The following is a 15,589-nucleotide window of genomic DNA, read 5'->3' on the forward strand; positions in this document are numbered from 1 at the left end:
TCTAGAAAATCTAAAGAAACTTATAACTGGCATGTTTTTGGCCAGGTACATTTTGTCCCTCTCTTTTTCCGGTCGATAAAGAAAGCCCTCAAAAAAGGATGTATATCACCCGACTAACTGTCCGCCAGCATCTAAAATCAGCGCCCTCAAACAAGCTCTATAGCAGTCGGTACAGGTGTCGGCGCTTGTGTCGTTGCAACACCAAGGTGTCGCACTGTGGCAGCCGGGGTGCGAAGGATGGCCCAATAGCTAATGGGGAGCTTGTATGAGGGCGCTACTTTTTGATGCAGGTGGACTGTTAGTCACGTGATATCTTCCTTTTGTTTTTGTTTTCTGCAGGCTTTCTTTATCAGACGGAAATAATAAACGAGCAAAATGTACCCTGCTGTAAACATGCCAGTTTGCGGTTTCTTTCAATTTTCTGCAATTTCTTCATTGACAGCGCACCATTCAGAGCAGTACCTAAGCATCGGATAATTGGAATTAAATAAATAAATTGAATGGCGTAAACGAAATAAAAATTACTGGCGGCTACTTTCCATCGTTAACAATATGCACTCAGTTATCTTTGCGTAGAATAGCCCGCATAAAAAAAAAAACGCGATTGCGTGATAGCTGCAGGACACCCTGAACGAATATGTCGTGTTTGTGAAAATAACGGAGTGTTCTATATATATATATATATATATATATATATATATATATATATATATATATATATATATATATATATATATATATATATATCAATCCAACAAGGCGTTGCTGCTTGGCAGCTGTCTATACAAATAGCATGGCTCGCTCATTCTTAGAAGTTTACGCGCCAAAATAATCAGCCGATTAAATAGCTCAGGAGCGTACATTCATGAATAGGCATAGTCGAATGAGTGGTAGACAAAAAGGTTCCGAGTAATTGGCGTAATACTTTCACCCGGTGCCCAGCACCACCACAAATATAGGAAAGGCTTGCTACGCTTTACGAAATGGGAAAAAGTTAGCATACAATTTGTACGCAAACATACCAACTAGCCAAACACACCAAATACATACCATTTAAGACCCTCTCGCAAGCAACGGAAATAGCTGTTTCCTTAACCGGTCGCTTAGCCATCGAGTAACTCCGCTGAAGGAGAAAAATATTTTTTTTTTGCTGAGTAGTTTTTAATTATGCGCTATGCAACATGACACATGAATTTTATTTGACAGGAAAATATTTTAAGGAGGGGTGGTCGGAGCCCCCCAGCAGAGGCCCCACAGGCCTCTGCTGCATGCCTGACCTGACTAATTAAGGACTTTTGTCCTGCCAAGTCGGAACAGGTGAGTAGTTCCTTCCACTGATCCATTGTGTCATTGCTATTTGGCCTATGAGGGCGCGTAGTGCACTCCCAGGTTACATGTAGTAGGGCGGGTATGCCTCCGCACCAAGGGCAGTTGGCCCTATAGCGAGTGGGATGCACGGCGTTTAGCAATTTTAGATGGTAGAATACCCCGATCAGTATTTTGTGCCAGTCGGCGACCTCTTCCCCGCTAAGTTGTGGGTGAGGTGGCGGGTGCTTTCTGCGGACTCCACGCTGATGAGCAAGGATGTCTCTGGCATCTAAATTGACAGTATTTTTATAGGGATAGTGCGAGTGGTTGCGGTTAGAAGAGGACGCCGTCGCTCGGTTAGTGCACCCTCGAGGTAACGTGCTAGCCTCTTGGTTCCCTTGTACCCCGACAGGTCCCGCGCACCAGAGTAGGCGATGACGGTAATTGAAAGATTCAGGAATTATCGCGAAGCTAGCCGCAGTCACGTGCCCTTTGGGAGACTTGCGACACGTGTCACGGGAGTCTGTCACCACAACCGAGTCCCTTTGCGAACGCTCTGCGTGAGCGAGGGCGATCGCCGCTGCTAACATTTCGGCCGAGGTAGGAGATCCCATCGTGGCCGACGCGGTTATTTGCTGCTGGCAGATCGCGTTCACGACCTCCAGGGCGTCCCTCCTTTGGTAGCGCTGCCCGGTAGCCTCTGCACACGCATCTGCGTCCGTGTAGTACGTATAGTACCTAGGGTTATTAGAGTACACCGATTGAATATGCCGTGCGCGTGCTTTGCGCCTTTCCTTGTTGTACTTGGGATGCATGTTCTTGGAAATTAGAGCTACTATAATCTTTGATCTCACCGAAGGAGGGAAAGGTACGGCCTGTCCACAAAACCTGGTCGGGCAATGTTGACTCGGCTCAATGCTCAACATAAATTCGCGTTCTGCACAGCATTTTGCGGCACAGCAAATACGCACCTGCTTGGCAAGATGCTTCTTCGGGGCTCTAACAATGCGCTTCGGTCACACAACACACAAGCTAATGCCGCGCACTTGCACAAGGGTATTTTTTTCTATTCACGTTTTTTTTTGCGCTCTGTCTTTACCACAGCCTCTCACTAACGCGATCCACCCATCTATGTGATCCATGCGACCGCTGATTACACAGCCTCCTGGATCGGCCCAGTTTACTAACACGTTGTCTTACAAAGCAGCGACTTGATATATATATATATATTGTTACGTAGAAAGACGCAGGCGACAAGCTATGTACAAATATATTTACAAGGAAAATACGCTGCGCTTGGCCAAGAGGCAACAGCCCGCGCTAGCTTCTCTATCGTCGTCGTCGTCTTCACACTGCTGGCCTTTCGTGATCGCACATATTGTGCCGTAGCACTACCCCCGGCTGCAAAAGCGCCGTCCCGGAGCGACTAAAGATCGGACTCGGAAGCAGTGTAGTAGGCCTTGAGCCTACTGACGTGTACGACATCACTAGATACCACAGGAGAGGACGAGCTTGAGCCCACAGGAGCAATTTCGTAAGTCACAGGCGTCACCTGGCGCAGCACGCGGTAGGGCCCTGTGTATCGCGAAAGAACCTTCTCTGAAAGTCCGACGTGACGAGAGGGCGACCACAGGAGCACGAGCGCACCAGGTGAAAACTCTACGTCACGATGGCGGGCGTTGTACTGACACTGCTGAGTGGTCTGTGAGGCCGTAAGTCGAGCACGGGCAAGCTGGCGTGCATGGTCGGCGAGGGCGATGGCGTCGCGCGCATACTCGCTTGTTGAGACCGCAGCAGGAGGAAGTGCCGTGTCTAGGGGCAAGGTAGGTGCGCGACCGTACAGTAGATAAAAGGGAGAAAATCCGGCGGTGTCGTGCCGGGAAGAATTGTACGCAAATGTTACGTAAGGAAGGGCAATGTCCCAGTCGAGGTGGTCCTTGGAGACGTACTTGGCCAGCATATCGGTAAGAGTACGGTTTAACCGCTCTGTCAGGCCATTGGTTTGAGGATGGTATGAAGTAGTCAGTTTGTGTTGAATGGAGCAGGAACGCACAATGTCAGCGATAACTTTCGAGAGGAAGTTTCGACCACGGTCAGTAAGCAGCTGTCGCGGGGCGCCATGAAGCAAGATAATGTCACGCAAGAGAAAGTCCGCGACGTCAGTGGCGCAGCTGGTAGGGAGAGCCCGAGTGATAGCGTATCGGGTGGCGTAATCAGTCGCGACGGCTACCCATTTGTTCCCAGAGGATGACGTGGGAAAGGGACCGAGCAGGTCTAATCCAACACGAAAGAACGGTTCCACAGGGACGGTGATCGGCTGCGGATGACCGGCAGGTAGCACCTGAGGTGTCTTCCGACGCTGGCAGGGATCACAGGCAGCAACATAGCGTCGAACGGAGCGAGCGAGACCAGGCCAATAGAAGCGGCGGCGGACGCGTTCGTACGTGCGGGTTACCCCAAGATGTCCTGCAGTGGGTGCGTCATGCATCTCAAAGAGCACAGTCTGTCGTAGATGTTTTGGCACGACAAGAAGAAGATCAGGGCCATCAGGGAGGAAGCTCCTTCGGTACAGAATGCCGCCCTGGAGGACATATCGGCGAACGGATGCGTCGGTAGGTGTAGAGCGCAGACGCTCGATGAGTACTCGCAGCGATAGGTCTCGGTACTGCTCATCGGCGATGTTAGCGAAGGCAGACACAGAGAAAATGCCGTCGGCGGTACTACTGTCGGCGTCGTCAGGCTCGTCTACCGGGTAGCGAGACAGGCAGTCAGCGTCCTTGTGGAGTCGGCCAGATTTGTAGGTGACAGAGAACGAATATTCTTGGAGGCGTAAGGCCCAGCGACCAAGTCTTCCTGAAGGGTCTTTCAATGAGCATAACCAACAAAGCGCGTGAGAGGGCGGAGAGGGTGATGTAGGTCGTCGAAGTGGCAGCAGGTGTCGGAGCCGGTGGAGTCGGGTTGGCGTCGCCGGGAGCCATGAAGGTAGGCTCGACGTACCGTCCACTGCGAAGCTCCGTGACGAGGTACAGGGAACGTCCACCTCCACCAAATATGTTACGTAGAAAGACGCAGGCGACAAGCTATCTACAAATATATTTACAAGGAAAATACGCTGCGCTTGGCCAAGAGGCAACAGCCCGCGCTAGCTTCTCTATCGTCGTCGTCGTCTTCACACTGCTGGCCTTTCGTGATCGCACATATTGTGCCGTAGCACTATATATATACATATATATATATATATATATATATATATATATATATATATATATATATATATATATATATATATATATATATATATATATTGGCCATGTAAAGCAAAATACTTTCTTTAAGGAGGGGTGTCGGAGCGCCCCAGTCCAGGGCCCCACTGGCCTCTACCGCCTACTTGACCTGGCTAATTCAGGACTTTTGTCTCGCCAGGTCGAAGTGTGCGAGCTGTGCTTGCCACTGCTCCTCTGTTTTACTGTCATTTGGCCTCTGAGGGGGCTTAGTACACTCCCAGGTTACATGTATTAGGGTAGGTGGGCCACCGCACCAAGGGCAGTTGGCCCTATAGCGACTGCGATACATGCCGTTTAGCATGTTTAGATGGGCGAACAGCCCTTACTGTATTTTGCGGCAGTCGGCGACCCCTTCCCCGCTAAGTTGTGGGTGAGACAGCGGGTATATTCTGCGAACTCCACGTCGATGAGTAGGGATATTTTTTGACATTTGAATTGATAAGATTTTGTGAAAGATAGTGCGAGTGGTAGATTTTAGAAGAGGACGCCGTCGCTCGGTTTCTAGACCCTCGAGCTAACGCGTTAGCCTATCCGTTCGTCTGTAACAACTAAATAGAGAAGACGCCGCAGCATGGCGACAGCTACAAACGGGAACATTCCCGTGCCTAAACATGCTAAGCAAGATCTACCCCACACAGTACGAGAGAAAGTGCCCACGGTGTGGAGACAAACCAACCCTATACCATACCACATGGGCTTGCCAGAAAACAGAAGGGCTAGCCATAATAAAAAACCCGAGTGCGGAACAGTAGGAGAGGATGCTATCCAGCGACATCCTGAAAGTCCAACAAGGACTAGTAAGGCGTGCACGCAGGGCAGCTACCCTCAGCGGAGCCCTGGACTAGGGGAACCGACCCTGGGGAGAAGATGGAAGACCCCATCTGAAGCCGCGAAAATCACTGCAAAATAGAGCAAATAAACGTTTTTCATCATCATCATCAACCCCCGCGTGTCCCGAGCTCGAGAGTAGGCGACGAGGGTGGTTGAAAGATTTGAGGATTATCGTGAGGCCAGCCGCACTCACGTGCCCATTGAGAAACGTGGGACATGCCTCCCGTGAGTCCGTGACTACGACCCAGTCGCTTTCAGAACGCTCCGCGCGCTTTTTGCGCGCTTTCAGTCAAATATGAATTCTTACAAGATGAAAAGTTCTATGAACATAAAGAGGTACGACCAAAGGGACGTCTTAGTCGGGTGCGAACGCTTCAACAAGAACACTTGTCTTGGCCCAAGACAATACATACACCTTCTTTGGCGTGCGTTATATGCATACTGCACCCAGAGAAGTTGAACCCCTGAAGGGTAAGGCTGGGGTAGATTTTTGCGGAAATGTTTTTTTCCTGCATAGAGCCGTCCGGATGGTTATTTTACAATCAAGAGTTCTTGCCTCTCGGCTCTTATGGGAGGAAAGAAACAAATGCTAACGAGTAAATCACTGGGTAGCCAGATTATTCTAAGAACTTCAGTCATCAAAGCTAGGAACAAAATTATACCACCGGAACTGAAGAGAAAGAAAAATATTCAAAGGGAAAGAGGGAAGACACAGAAGAAGAAAAAAACGTGGGAAGAGGGGAGAACGACAAGTGTCTTCAATATCAAGGAAGACAGAAAAAAAACTCCATAATTTAAGAAATTGAAGCAACTACGAGCTGTTTCAGTGAGCAAACAGCTGTTAGGAGCCTTCTAAGTTCGCCTGTCTGACAGCCTCTACCCTTAGAGAGTTAACGCGCTTGTCACATGATGTTAGAGACCAGTCTTTGCTCTGTGACCAAATCACTCTCTGTTGTTGAGAGTTCGTCGGCACCTTTATCAGGCTCGGAACGAGAGATAGAGGTAGACAGAGAGAGAGAGAAAAGAAAGGCAATGAGGTCAAACGCGATACAGTTTGCGACCATACAGAAGGCTGTAAGCGCGCTCCGAAATAGTTTCTTTCGTTTCTATATCTCTGCCCAAAACTTAAAGTATCTGTGTACGTGTGCATGTGTGATGGAGTGAAAGTGTGCCTACATTTGGAGTGAAAGTATGCCCGCGTGAAAATAAAGATAAGCTATCTACAGGACAAAAGTTACAATCTGGTGCCACACCACTTACTGACGACGAGTGTGGTAATCAGGATCTCACACAGTTCATTACGGAAGAGAAAGGTCACCGTCGCGCGCTGTCAAGAGACGTTGCTAGCAATCGGAACGGTCGGGTGGCAGTAGCTGACAGGGACGCCCCTGAGAACAGACACACGCACAAAGAAAAGCTGGAAGGGATTAATAGCTCCCTACTGCGGCGATAGCAGCTCCCCTAACAGAGGAGTGCTACCGGCTTGACACTGGCTTTCTGGCAATGGGGGACTTGATGGGGGAAGCAAAGGCGACACACGGTGCGATGGGGTGCAGATCCGACCGGCGGCTCGAATACAAGTTGACTAAGAACAGCCTTGGCAACGCATTCGTTTCGTATCTTTTCGATGGAGCTCTGTCGTTGTACGAAATGTCCGCTGGCTTTCTGCTCCGTGTGGACAGAGAACTGAGCTAATGCGGACCCTTTGATGTGTTTACATCTCGCTGGGTGGCGCATGCGGTGGACAGTGATGGTGGCTTGTTTTGCAGAAACAGTCGCAACAGTCGAGTGAGCTAAGCAGGCACTATTCAGTTCTCTTCTAAATTCATGACGTAGAGGAACGAAGGACCATCCACAGGCTTTTAAAAAGATATACGACACGTTAAATTTTTCTAGCTCTCGCCGCATATTGTTTAAGAAAACAATTCAGAGTGCAAGTGCTGAGTCAAGTTGATTGGTCCGGTAATTCTTTAGGTCTCCCAATATTTTCGGTCAGCGAAAATTCTGCTCAGGAGAGGACAAAATGTTGTTCACCACAGTTGTTGTAAGGTGCTGTTAGCGGCAGCACCCTGCTCAACAAAGTTACATGTCTGGAACCTTTTACTGCTCCAATTATGACAGCGTATGGCGAAAGACCTTCATAGTGTGTAAGGCGACGACGTTTTATCCGTTTATGACATCCGCTTCAGGAAATATGGTTAGGGCAGTCAGGTGACAGAAATATGCAGCCCGTATGCTCACTTATGCTTTCTCTAATGCCCGGTTGACATTACTGCTTTCTCTCTTCATTTGATCCTCCTCCTCCTCCTCCTCATCATCATCCTCCTCCTCCTCCTCTCTAATGCTCACGGTCTCTTTCTCCTACCCTGAAAAACTCGAATTTCAGTCATATAGCGTGATTTATAACACACTAGCCACATAGCAACTGATGACTACTACAACATTGCAAGAGCCGTAGTACTCGAACCTTTAGCCGTCATATTGGCCATGACACTTCCGTCTTGCCAGTACGATTTCATATTGATTCACAAATCAAGCCAAAGTGCCTCTCGGGTTTTCAAACTGGACATTGGATTGAAGACAACTTTATTTTTGAAACTGGACAAGCTTCACCGGCACATACACGGCTCGATATGTCGCTATATGTGCGTGAAAACCGACTACCATGTCGTCAACTGATGAATGCCTCGACTAGCAGGCATCTAAGGCAAGGTAATGGCACATAACTTGCCCCAAACTCCTTTTATCCGGAACACAAACGTCTCTGTGCCGATGCACCATACGCTAATTGGGGTGAAAAGAACACAAAGCAGCCAAAGGCCACCTCAGCTTACAATAAAATAAGAATAGACTTAACGCCTAACTACGCTTTCACAACACGGAAAACCAGGATAATCATATGCTCCGCCACTAAGAAACTGGCTCTGCTAACCCCTTGAGCTCGGGAGGAACCATCGTATCAATTTAGCCTGCCATTTGCCCTAACTTCTCAAGCGCACCCTTCAATTCTCAAGAGCACCTCTCATATATAGGTAGACAGTGGCACTGTCCGTATGCGCAACAAGCCCTACCACAAACGCATATCTACCCATCTTAAATATTGACCGTGTACTCTTGTTCATCTCTCTCTGTTGACCACTTTTCACCAACTAACAAATGTTAAACGTTTTCGCTCTGCACAAGAGACGCCTGCATGTATCGGAAGTTTCTTGAATGTTAGCGATGGCGCGACCCGTTGTCTGCCGTCACCAAACCTTGTGTAATCTGATAGTAAGCGCGAACCGAATTGTGTAGCACTTTCTGGAAGCCACGCGGGCACCAGCAATTATTCTGGAACCTTCGATAATTCATGTGTAAAAGCAGACAAGCTTGTCCCGATGATCGCTGACTGCGTTCGCCGCTATCGTTGTGCTTTGAGTGCAACTTGCTTTTGTGGGCGCAAGTTCGCCCAATGAAAAATTACTTATGGTATTTACACATTTGCTGCTGTGTTCTTCCCCGTCATACGTGACAATATATTGAGCACTTTCGCATTACATCGCCTGACACACCAGATCTCCTATAGGCTCTTGACACTGCCCCGGCAGCCCGTCGGAGCAGGATCTACAAGCGCCTCGCGCGGTAAGTTCAATCAACACTGGCACGGAGGAACCAGTCTTCCCTTCGTTGAGCCAGCATCGAAACGGCATGCTCACTTTTGCATAGAGCAACAGAAATTGCGCGAGAATCGCTTTGTGACTTCAAGTCAACTGAAAAAATATCAGCTCAGTGTGAAAGAACGCCTTTTCTTTATTTTCTTTTTGTGCTGGAGTAGCGACATCCGAAGCGATAGAAACACGCACAAAGTGTTTCTTTGGACGTCGCTACGCCGTATAGGAAGCTATGCTTTGACATAGCAATTCAATGGAGTCTGCGAGCATGATTCAGCTCGGTATTGGAGTATTTCGCTCTTTCGTGGCACTTCTTCAACGCTGTTGCGATATCTCAATTTTCCCTTGTTATAGCGTGCTCAAACTCGTTAGCCGCTTCTTGAGATAACGTAGAGAGGTAATGATGAAGTGTTCCCATTATATTCACACCGCTATGTGAATTAATTTCGAAGATCGCTGCTACCGCGGCCACAATTTGAAGAAAGCAAAATCGAAAACTACGATTTAGGGAAGCGTTAAGGAGGAAATAAATCCAATTTTTTGTAAGACGGTCCGCCTCGTGCTGCAGTTTTGATACATTATTATTATGCATTGCAGCGCTATCACTAATCGGTGACAGGCATCACGCTAACCAAAGGTAATGGAAAAGCATGACTGCGATTAACTCGTTTCGAGTTGTAAATCACAGTAAATCGGTCCGGTTAGCCAGGCACTGCCACTCCATGTAAAGAACGCCTCTCCGGCGCATACCTACGCTGGATATGGAAGTTACAGGAGCCTTTCCTGGCCGCCAGTGTGAGAACCTAGAGGCCATAAAGCCTCTGAAGCATTGGTGTGGCAATTGAGCGAGGCCATCAGATTGCCCGAAGCAACGATCTATAGACGACGTCTGTTTAGCGTTCATCTTAGCCTCTTATTGACCAAGCCTCTTAGGACAGGCAAAAGAATGATGCAAACGGCCGCCGATGCCATTAGGAAGGTACGACAAGCGCCGAAAACGCATACTCCGGTGATTTGAGGACTGCCAACTAAACGAGGCCCACGACGCGGTACAGAAAGCGCAAGCGTCGGCCCACGTCTTCCAAAATATTCATCCTGTTATTGAACAAGCCAATACCATGGTGTGCGCCGACCGGTTTCAAAGCCGCGAACTGCGCTGCCTTACAGGGTCAACCGTCCGTGCCATAGTTGCGCGTCTGCTGCAACAGGTGGCGCGACCTTTGGCGGCAAACTCCACTGAAGGGGCCGCATGATGTGGTACGTCCAACACACGATTCTGGTCTAGCCGTGGCCTAGCATTAGTTTTCAATAAAGTGCAAATTGTCCCGTCCACCTCAACATCACCCTATTTTTTATCGTGTGCCAACTGCTGGCCACTGAATGCCATAGCAAAAAACTCTAAGATGATTGACCCCTCCCGCCCAAGTGGACAAGAGACCAGAAGGGCGAACGTGTCCTGGTTGTTACCAGGACACGTTCGCAGCAGCAGTGGCAGACGAAGCACTTTCACTGGTTACGTCACAAATTGCTCAGAAATAAAGCGTGAACACGGGAACGCGTGTTTCGCGCAGAGCGCATTCTCTAGCGGCGGCGGCGGCGCCGGCAAAGTAGCGCATGCGCAATGAGTCCGGAGTTCGCGCCAGCGCTTTGTTCCCATATGCTGCATCAGTAGATGAGCTCGCTGCGTGCCGTAGTAATGACGTCACGGGTGACGGCGCACGCTACTGTGGTGCCCTCTCGTAGTGGATCGCCGTCGTGGAGCACGTCTCGTGCGGCACTCCACTTTCCTCCTCACACTTTCGCCATACTTTCCTCCTCTGCTTTCCTCCTCATGCTTTCGCTGTGCTTTCTTACTCCGCTTTTCTCATCGTACTCTCTTCGCTATCGCCGTCTTTCATCCTCCGCTGCGCTCCACTCCTTTCTTCTGCCGGTTACACCGATGCCGAGGCCAAGGCTCAACGCAGGAACGGGCGCGCTCTAAAAATAATTGATTCCCTTACCGAATCATGGTGTAAAGAAATAGGCAGTTTACCGGAGTTACCAAGGAAGCCATAAGGGCTACAAAAGGTTTTTCTTCTTCTTTACATATTGACTTCATTCACGACTGCAATAAGTTCTTCATTATGGCACCGGACAATAAAAACGTTTGTACACCCTTTGACTAAAACAATGCGACAGTCGTAATATGATCAACATATTTGACGTTGTTGTAGGTACTGTTCATGGTTTCCTGTTTACACGTATCCCAGGTCGCGAACGGTACACAGATGGCATTTAGCCCATTGTGCTTGTCCCAGAATCGGGTGTCTGTCGACCTCCCCTCCTCCCTCCCTCCCTCCCCCCCCCATAAGACACGTTTGCTTTTTTGTTTCGTTATTATAACACTGCTCTCGACCGTGAAATACAAACTGGCTGTCATATCTGAAAGTGCGCGCATGAGAATATTCGGAAAATATTTTTGTATGTTTTCGCTAATTTATTTAACTGTTCAGCACAACTGCATCGAACATTTTTTTATTACAAATAACGCGAACGCACTGTCGTGTTCGGGTTTGGATGTCGCGCGTCTCACGTCGCTTGACAGCGGCATGTACTGGCCTGGTATCACTTGCGCCTGAATTTTCGCATTCAGTAGTGCGTGCCCATCTTCCTGCAATGACGCTGGCTGAGGCGCCGAAAACCGGATCTGTAAAACCGGGCCTTTGTAAAAGGTTTAGCTTTTGTTTTCTTTGGTATTTCCGTAGCCTTACCCATGGATTAGCTTCAGTCGGAAACTTTGCCTATGCACCGCGAACATGGGCGCCGGCAAGAACGATTTAGTGTGCTTACGCACACGATTTATCATACCGCGGGAACGATCATGGGAACATGAAACATTATTTGTTGTACCACCCACAGTCATTCGAAGAGCGCATGACTCTCCTTGAAGGGTCGATACGTAGAGTGAATGCATGTGCGACCACGGAGTACTTAGACTTCTTGCAGGCACGTTGAATTTTCATAAAGGACATTTTTCGCATCCTACTGAAGTTTTGTGCAGAGATGGATTTGTCAAGGGAGTGTTGACGTCTCGTAGTACATGGTTGACTCGGTGACTGAACTTGGCGAGTGCACTTTGTGGAATGAAGACATCTTACCTTTACTCCATCTGGTCGTACCTTGTTCAATCAATCAATCAATCCATCAATCAATCAATCAATCAATCAATCAATCAATCAATCAATCGATCAATCAATCAAAAAGTGAGCTTTATTTAAACAAGTCAAGTAATGTGTACAAAAATAGTTGGACCAATACCCTATGTAGCTAGTAGCTGGTCCAATACACAAACGTACATATACAGGTCAACCAAATACATATCTGCTTAATCAGTAAGAACATTTTTTACATGAACAAGTACTTTTTTTAGGAAGAGCTATTACGTTTGGCTAGAAAAGAAGAAGCGTTTACATACAAGATCAAAATTTCTGGTTACTTTTATTTCCACAGGCGCAGTGTTCCAAGTTATAGCGCCAAAGAACTCTATTATTCGTTCACCGTATACATTGCTGCAATAACGAAGGTTTAGGTTAAAGTTAGTTGCTTGCCTGGTGTTTGCACGTGGGAAGTTAAATATGGCGTTGGGTAAGGGAAAGTTGGTGTTGAGTATTTTGTGAACTAACAAGTGATCTCATAATTTCTTAACGCCGTGAAAGAAAGAATGAATAGAATGAATGAATTCTGCTTTCAACTGTTAGCGACAAGCAGCATTTGACGCAAGTCGAAACGAGACGCTCGGGATCAGCGATTGCCGGCACGCTTTTGCAATCATCTTGAAGTTTGTGCAGCGCTCCCAGTTGGACGAAGGTCGAGGAACGTACACAGGGCTGTGCTAACCATGTACTTCAACATGAACGCTTACGAAGTCGCGAAATTTTCTCTCTTGTCGCCTTTGCAAGACTAGAGCTGCTTGTGACTTGCTCTGTCCTCTTCCTCTTCTTTTACTGCGCAACCAATGCATTACCCTTTTTTCTTCTTTCACCGATCTTTCAAGCCACCTCATCTTGACTACCCGTCAAGGTAAACTATCTGCCTTTGTTTCTCTTTTTTTTCTGTCTGGTAAACTTTGTCTTGGCAAATAAGCAAGCCCCGCCGCAACCGTTAGCACCTTTCTACTCACAATCGACCGCATTTAACGGCGCTAAAGGCAGGCGAGTTTCTGCGCAGTGCAGTTGGTTCAAGCCCTCAAGGCATGGTTGCTCCGACAATGCCCTCGGGCGTAAAGGATTCTGGAACCAAGCACCACCAGGTCGAGGAATAAGAAGAGAGACGCGCATCTCCCATCCGCATTCAAAACCAACTACTATAAGGAACGTGGCGAAGATGTAGAAGATGTAGAAGATGTAGAAAAGTACAATGTAAAATAAAAACGATGTGGGCAAGCATCTACATATATCCACGTTCCGTGAGAACGACGGCACCACCGGAAGACGCGTTGCCTCGACCTTGAGTGACGTGCGCCGCGCTTTTCTGATTGCTCGTAAATCTCTCGAGTATACTGATATGCATTATTGAATTCTCTTACTCTGCGCGAGGAAAAGCCAAGAGCGCATTTCCAGCCCTCGAGAGACTGGATCGCGAAGTGCGAATCGAGTGTCGGGAAACGCACGCATACAGCATACAGTATATGCAGTCGCCCGCGGCGCATGCAGGAAAGCCGCCGCGTCCTCTCATTTGCCTACGTTATGAGTTTATCGCGTACAATGGGATGAGCAGCACGCTTGCAATTTTTCTGCATTGCGGCGGTGAAGCGCGTGGCAAAAATAAAAAAAAATCTGTAAAAAAAAAGAAGCTGAGCTTCTGCGCTGTATGATTTGTATGCTAATATCGAACCTCTCCGCTATATTCGTTATTGTTTTTTTTTCCACTGAAACCTGTGCGCACGTACAAATCCACACACCAGCTAAGCTTAAGACTCGAAGGAATTTCCTGATTTCTTATCTGCTATAAAAAATAACTATCTGCGGTTTTGCGTGTGAGGAGGGAGGAAAGAGAAAAGAAGAAGGCAGGGAGGTTAACCAGAATAACGTCCGGTTGGGTACCCTACACCGGGGGAATGGGAAAGGGGAAAGCAAAGATCACAGGGAGAGAGAGGAGGGAAGGAAAGAAGGAAATTGTGGCAAGTTCGCTGACGCGTGTGGTTTTACAAAAATTGCCCTAATAGTCACAGGTGGTCGCACAAACCCGTCGCCCTTAAGAAACACAAAAGTGCCTTCACCGCTTTATGGGCCGACGGGCGATGGGGACGGTGTTCCAGCAGCACCTGCACAGAAAGCGGCCGATTGTCCAGTTTTTGGAAAGCTTTGGCAAGTTCTTGTCTCTCTACGGCATATCTTGGACAGTGGCACAGCAGGTGGTCGATGTTTTCTTCGGTGCCACAGACCTCGCATGCTGCACTGTCAGTCACTCCAATTAATGTAGAGTATGCCTTTGTGAAGGCCACTCCTAACCAAAGGCGACAGAGAAGCGTAGCTTCACGTCGAGGAAGTCCGGGTGGAGGTCGGAACTGCAGGGAGGGGTTTAGTCGATGTAGCCGTGTCAGTCGTAAGTTTTGCGAGTTCCACTCGGTCACTGTGAGGCTACGTGCCAGGTGTCGAAGCTGCCTTGCAGCGTCAGTCCTTGAGAGCGGAATCGGAACGCTGTGCTCTTCTTGATGAGCTGTGCGAGCAGCGTTATCGGCGGAATCATTGCCACTGATTCCACAGTGGCCAGGTACCCACTGAAAACCGACTTCATGCGTGTGAAAGTCACAATATGATTATGGGGTGCGCCGTTTCGGGCGACCACGGATTAATAAATCTAGGAAAATATGGGGGTAAATCAACGCTTAGATTCAATTTACGAATCAGCATCCACTTACTGCTTTCACATAGCTGGTCCACTGTAAAAGCTCCGTATAATACGGCTTGCAATCGCTATGATAAACCTGCTCCGAAGGTCCATATTATTGCTCCAAAATGCACATTTAGTTCCTCCGAAAGCTACTCAGAAATGGCATGCGCCACTAGCATCACTGCGTCCTCGTAATGAAGTCGTGGTTTTGGCACTTAAAGCCCCCGAATTTAGGACAGCTTTGAGCACTTGAATTTAGTGGGAACTACAGCAGAGCGCCCACGGTCCCGCCACGCTGCAGCAGCCTCGCTACGTTGCGCCCGACAAACCGGAGCACAAAGCAATTTATTATTCCCCTTAATACTCCAACAAAGAAAAGGGGGGGGGGGGGTATTCTGTCTAGGTGGGCACTTACAGAATACCGCACCCCCCCCCCCCTTCCCAAAGTGTTTGCCAACGATTGAACCGGCGCTACTATGGCCGCTGTGCCTCAGTGGCGCTGACCACTTCGGGCGTTGATGTCGGGAAACAACGTAAGGACGATTTTTAAAGCAAAGCTTTCCTTACCGCATTTGCTTGGTGGTTCTCTGACGCAAGAAGGTTAAAAATAAGGCATTACAGTTTTGCCATGAGGGCGAAACAATG

This window comes from Dermacentor albipictus, chromosome 3 (genome assembly GCF_038994185.2).
Source record: "Dermacentor albipictus isolate Rhodes 1998 colony chromosome 3, USDA_Dalb.pri_finalv2, whole genome shotgun sequence".
In the NCBI taxonomy this organism is placed as follows: Eukaryota; Metazoa; Arthropoda; class Arachnida; order Ixodida; family Ixodidae; genus Dermacentor; species Dermacentor albipictus.